Source organism: Pan troglodytes, chromosome 4 (genome assembly GCF_028858775.2).
Source record: "Pan troglodytes isolate AG18354 chromosome 4, NHGRI_mPanTro3-v2.0_pri, whole genome shotgun sequence".
In the NCBI taxonomy this organism is placed as follows: Eukaryota; Metazoa; Chordata; class Mammalia; order Primates; family Hominidae; genus Pan; species Pan troglodytes.
This window is the reverse complement of record NC_072402.2, coordinates 76,237,888-76,244,456: the sequence shown is the minus strand read 5'-3', so window position 1 is coordinate 76,244,456 and position 6,569 is coordinate 76,237,888. Positions and strand designations below refer to the sequence as shown.

The 6,569-nt window shown below is 35.0% G+C and overlaps 1 long non-coding RNA gene across 1 annotated transcript; it reads right to left on the bottom strand.

The window, feature by feature from the left end:
• Positions 1-4,421: 4,421 nt before the first annotated feature.
• LOC129144143 (uncharacterized) lies at positions 4,422-6,294 on the bottom strand. The gene is made up of 3 exons (XR_008548320.2): positions 6,223-6,294; positions 5,906-6,093; positions 4,422-4,743 (listed from the first exon to the last, which is right to left on the bottom strand). It is a non-coding gene; the product is annotated as an uncharacterized LOC129144143 (long non-coding RNA).
• Between the last annotated feature and the right edge of the window lie 275 nt (positions 6,295-6,569).

The window sequence follows — 6,569 nt, the reverse complement described above, 5'->3', positions numbered from 1 at the left end:
TGTCTGCAGCTACAGGTTTACTCACGTAAGTGAAGGCAATATGGGGTGAGATAGTAGAAGCATCAGCTATAAATAAGAAATGTCATAAGCCTATGCTATAATAGAGAAAATAAAAGTTTGGACAAAGCTTCCCAAGCATAGGCAAGGTTAAAAGAAATTAAATAGAATCTATGAATAGAAACAAGACGAAGAAGATAAAGGAATGTAGCATGCAAAAGACAAACGAAAGACTAAAAGTGGAATAGGGCTCAAGAAACAGGAGAATATTATTTTACAATGTGTCTACAGAATAACTTTATTAAGAATATTAATTTGACCAGGAGCAGTGGCTCACGCCTGTAATCCCAGCACTTTGGGAGGCTAAGGCAGGCGGATCACGAGGTCAAGAGATCCAGACCATCCTGGCCAACATGGTGAAACCCCATCTCTACTAAAAATACAAAAATTAGCTGGGCGTGGTGGCACGTGCCTGTAGTCCTAGCTACTCGGGAGGCTGAGGCAGGAGAATCACTTGAACCCGGGAGGCAGAGGTTGCAGTGAGCCGAGACTGCGCCACTGCACTCCAGCCTGGCCACAGAGTGAGACTTTGTCTCAAAAAAAAAAAAAAAAGAATATTAATTCAATATAAAAAGAATGCAAAGGCAAGAACATATAACAATATGGAGATGGGAAAGGAGATGGAGAATGAAAAAAAGCATATTGAGAATACCAAAAACCTCTCACCATTGTACATCCCATAAGTAACCTAGATACAGCAAGGAATAAAACAGAAAAGGCTAAATATTAAATCAATGATATGGAGGAATATCTTAAGATAAAAAGAGTGAATACATAAGAAAAATAAAAGAAATGAAATGAATGAAGGTAAAATAATAGAGAACAAAGACAGTTCAACTTAAATGTAGGTGGTGTCCTTGAAGTAAAAAATAAAATGGATTTAGAGGGGGAAAATGTATTTAGAGATAAAAAATTACCCTGAAATGAATAAAGAACAGAATCTAAAAACTTGAAAGAGCACACTATCAAGTAAAAATGATATAATGTACTAAATACCACGACATAGTCTGATTAAACTGTTAAACTTTAGAAATAAAGGAATCTGTATGTGTACTATATTTCATAATAAAATATATAAATTTAAAAATAAAGGAAGAAATCCAGGCAGAAATTTAAAAGTCATAAATAGGGTAAAAATGCAGGATGACTTATCCACAGCAAATTTAATTCCAGAAGACATTGGAATAACGTATACCAGATTCTGAGAAAAAGAAAAGATCTACCCATACATGTTGTCTGGTATAAAAACCACAGGTAAACATTTTTAAACAAAAATCATACTTTCTTAAAACACATTTTGAAAAAACTATTTAACGATGAAATCCAGTCACACAAGCAAGGAATCAAAACAAAAGAGTGTAGGAATCTAAAATGGTAAAATCAATGTAAAAGACTGAATCTATTGAAAGTAGCTCTAAGCAGCCAGAGAAATAATTTCAGCTCAAGCAAAACATAAATATAGACTGAACAATCAAACAAAAAAACCAGTAAGGGTATAATGGGGCTGAAAAACACTATAAATCAATCTGACATAACTAATATTTATAGCACACTATATCCAACAACTACAGAATACACACTCTTTTCAGTGCATATGGAATGTTTATGAAGACCACACACTAGGGCATAAAATAAATCTCAAGAAAATGAAATGTATTGAAATTATAGAGTAATATAATTTTGTTGCATATGTGACCACAAGGCAATAATTAGAAACCAACAACAGGAAAATATCTAAAAATATCCAAATGTTTGGAACTAACAATATACTTATAAATAACCCATAGGTAAAAGAATATGTCACAATAGAAATTAGAAAATATTTTGAACTCAATGAAAATGAAAGAACAACAAAGCAAATTTTGTGAGATGAAGCTAAAACAGCGTATAGGAAGAAATTTATGGAATTTTAATGGTTTAAACAATCATAAAAGGAGCTCTAAAGTCAATGAACAAAGCTTTGACTTGAAGCTAAGAAAAAGAAGAGCAAATTAAACCCAAGGTAGAAGAAAGAAAATATTAAAGTTAGGAGCTGAAGTCAGTAAAGTTGAAAACAGAAAAACTGTACATAAAAATCAATTAAAAACAAAACCTGTTTATTTGAAAAAGTAAAATTGATAACCCTCTAGCTAGAGATATTACATCCATTAAAAAGATAATAAAGGGCCAGAAGTGGTGCCTCATGCCTATAATCCCAGCAGTTTGGAAAGCCAAGATGGGAGGATCACTTGAGCCCAGGAGTTTGAGACCAACGTGAGCAACCTAGTGAGACGCCATCTCTACAAAAAATTTAAAAATTACCCAGTTGTGGAGGTGCATGCCTGTAGTCCCAGCTATTTGGCAGGCTGAGGTGGGAGAATCACTTGAGCCTGGGAGGTTAAGGCTGCCGTGAGCCTCACATCACTACACTGCAACCTGAGTGACAGAGCAAGACACCATCTTAAAAAAAAGTGACAATAAAGGCATATTACAAACAATTTGATCCCATAAATTTGACAAAAGAGATGAGATTTTTAAAAATTCTTTGAAAAAAACAAACTACTAAAACTTAGTCAAGAAAAAGTAAAAATCAAATAATCCTCTATTAAAAATTAAATTTATAATTTAAAAGCTTCCTACAAAGAAAATTTCAGGCCCAGCTGGTTTCATAGACAAATTCTATCAAACACTTAAGGAAAAAATAATATCAATTCTACACAAAGTCTTTCAAATAAATTAAAGAAGTGGAAATATTTCTTACTCAACTCATTCCATAATGCTAGGATTTCTTGGATACCAAAATTAGACAGACATTATAAGGGGGAAAAAGCCTACATATCAATGTTTCACACTAATATATACTCAAAAACCCTGAATAAAAGTTCAGCAAATTAAATACAACAATATATAATAAGGAGAATATATGATAACCAAATGATTTTCATATCAGGAATGCAAGGTTTGCTTAACATTATTATAATATTATCAATCAATGTGATATTGCTTAGAACAAAGGAAAAACTATTGATTCTAATAAATGCGGGAAAAGCATTTAATAAAAATCCAACATCCATTTATTATAAAAACTTTCAGGAATCTAGGAAAAAATGGAAGTGTTTTCATCTAATAAAGAACATTGAAAAACCTACAGCTGACATCATCCCTAAAAGTAGACTTTCGTCCTTACATCAGGAAGAAGGCAAGGATACCCTTTCTAACCATGTTCATTCAGTATTATACTAGACTTCTTAGCCAGTGTGATCAAGCAAGAAAAAGGAATAGAAGACATAACTACTGAAAAGAAAGAAACAAAGCAGTCCTTGTTCTGCAATGATATGATTATATATGTAGAAAGTCCTAAGAAATCTACAAAAAGAATACTAAAACGAATAATGGACAGTATAATAAAGGTCAATATATAAAAATTAATTTATATTTCTGTATACTAACAATGAAATATTAAAAATTGAAAGTTTAAAAACACCACTTAAATGTCACAAGCAATCTACAGGATCAATTTTGCAAAAAATATACAAGACTTGCATTCTGAAAACTACAAAACAATAGTGAAAAATATTTTAAAGACCCAAATAAAAGAGATATACTATGTTTATAAATTGGAAGACTCAACATTGTTAAGATGTCATTTCTTTCCAAATTGATTTATAGATTCAATGCAGTCCTAATCAAAACCCAAGCAGGTATTTTTATAGAAATTGACAAGCCGATTCAAATATTTATATGAAAATTGCAAAGGACCTAGAATAGTTAAAACAACTTTACAAAAGAAAAACTAAATGAGATGATTTATATCATTTGATTTCAAGACTTGCTGTAAAACGATAACAATCAAGATGTACTATTGACATATGGATAAAAAGATACATCAGTGGAACAGAATAGACAGTCCAGAAATAGGCCCATACTTTTGGGGGTAACACCTATCTTTTTTTAAATAGACACTGCTAAGAAAACGAAAGGAAAAGGCCAGGAGCGGTGGCTCATGCCTGTAATCCCAGCACTTTGGGAGGCCGAGGAGGGTGGATCTCAAGGTCAGGAGTTTGAGACCCGCCTGGCCAACATAGTGAAACCCTGTCTCTACTAAAAATACAAAAATTAGCTGGGCATGGTGGCACACTCGTCCCAGCTACTCGGGAGGTTGAGGCAGGAGAATAGCTTGAACCCAGGAGGCAGAGGTTGCAGTGAGCCAAGGTCATGTCACTTCACTCCGGCCTGGGCAGCAGAGCGAGACTCTGTCTCAAAAAAAAAAGAAAGAAAACAAAAGGAGAAGCCACAGACTGGGAGAAACTTTAATGTATCTGTTATATATTATATAACTTGTAACCAGAATATATAAAGAGTTTACAACTCAGTAAGAAGTTTACAACAAAATTTAAAAATGGGCAAAATATTTGAACAGATACTTTGCAAAACTGGATACACAAATGGCCAATACACACATGGAAAGATGCTCAATACTAGCAATCTTCAGAAAAATTAAAACCACAATGTGATATCAATTCATATCCATTAGTATAATGCTATTAAAACGACTGCCAAAATCAGCTGGGCGTGGTGGCACATGCCTGTAATCCCACTACTCAGGAGACTGAGGCAGGAGAATCCCTTGAACCTGGAAGGCAGAGGTTGTGGTGAGCCGAGATCACGCCATTGTACTTCAGCCTGGGTGACAGAGCGAGACTGCATCTCAAAAAAAAAAAAAAAAAAAAAAGACTGTCAATGCCAAGAAGCAATTGAAACTCTTATGTATTGCTGGCAAAGATATAAAAAATACCACTGCTTTGGAAAATAATTTGTCTGTTTCTTCTAAGGTTAGATATAGCATTACCATGTGACTCAGAAATTCTAAGTATTTTTTCAATAGGAAAAACAGTTGAATGAAAGGACTTGAACATAATAGAAGCTTATTCATAACAGGCAAAAGCTAGAAACAACACAAGTGTTTATCAACAGGTGAATGGGTAAATAAGTCATGCTATATTCATACAATGGAATTCTACTCAGCAAATTCAAATTTTAACACTGATACACACAACAATATAGATGAATCTAAAAAACATATCTTGACTGTGGTGTTGGTTACACAGGTGTAAAAAGTGGATGTATTTTATTGTATGTAAATTATACGTTTATAAATTTGCTTTTAAAAATAAGCAAATATCAGACTTTTTAATGGAAAGATCAGGCTGACAATGTCTGAACCTACTGATTTATCTTAACATCACAAAAAGATAAATATTCAGGTAATCAAACATGTTTTTCTCCTGACGTTGCAACCGGCCTTTTTTTTTTTTTTTTTTTTTTTTGAGATGGAGTTTTGCTCTTCTTGCCCAGGCTGGAGTGCAATGGAGTGACCTCAGCTCACTGCAACCTCCGCCTCCCGGGTTGAAGTGATTCTCCTGCCTCAGCCTCCTGAGTAGCTGGGATTACAGGCACCCGCCTTCATGCCCAGCTAATTTTTTGTATTTTTAGTAGAGACAGGGTTGCACCATGTTGACCAGGCTGGTCTGGAACTCCTGACCTCAGGTGATCCACCCGCCTCAGCCTCCCAAAGTGCTGGGATTACAGGTGTGAGTCACCGTGCCCAGCCACAATAGGATATTTTAAATGTCATATACATAATGTTCTTGCCAGAAAATCAACCCTGAATCTGATAAAGTCTCTAGTTCCAAATACCAGTTTAAAGAAAAGAGACAGAAAAACGTGTTAAACTACTATGAGGTGTACAATCAGCAGAAACCAGAACATAGGAAACTCTAGACGATAAATGAATGACATGTTTTTTTCAACAACTAGATTACAAAGGCAATTAAAACAGTGAGGAAGTCTATAAAAAAAACTGGCTTACCGTGAATCCTCTAGTAAAGAGAGCCTGAGGCAAAGCTTATCTCAGGAAATGAGGAGAAAGGGAAATAGAAGAGGAAATAGGTTAATAAAAGAGTGTACATTTCTGACCTGCCCCACTTGGTGCCAAGTGTGCAGTCTTGAGGGACCGTCTTCTGAGACACAATTTGAGCTACTGCATTTCAGGACAGCCTACATAGGAAGAGGAAGATGGAGGAATTTATGCACTAGCTCCCATCACCCATTGATCAAAGATTTACCTCTGAGTGTTAACAACCCAAAACTTCCCTGTGCACATTCATGGGTCCCAAAATAACTCACGTCTCGTGGAAAAGGAATTCCCAAGAAGGAATGCAGGAGCCCCATGCCATGGGCATGATGCCTCACCACTGTTGGGTTTTGTTTATGTGAAGCCTGTCACTAAGGCAACTGGAATAAAACAAGTGGCCAAGGGCCTGGGGAAAGGTGAGCTGAGAGGATCTGAAGTGGTGCACCTAAGAGGGGCTTGATACATAGACTTAGGAGACATATTAACCAAACACAAAGTGAGGACCTTGGTTGGATGTTTATTCAAACAAGTTGTAGAAAAACATCTATGATATAATTGGAAGAAATTGAAAAATTGAAAAATGACTGGATATTTTGTATTAAATAATTAATATTTGGGT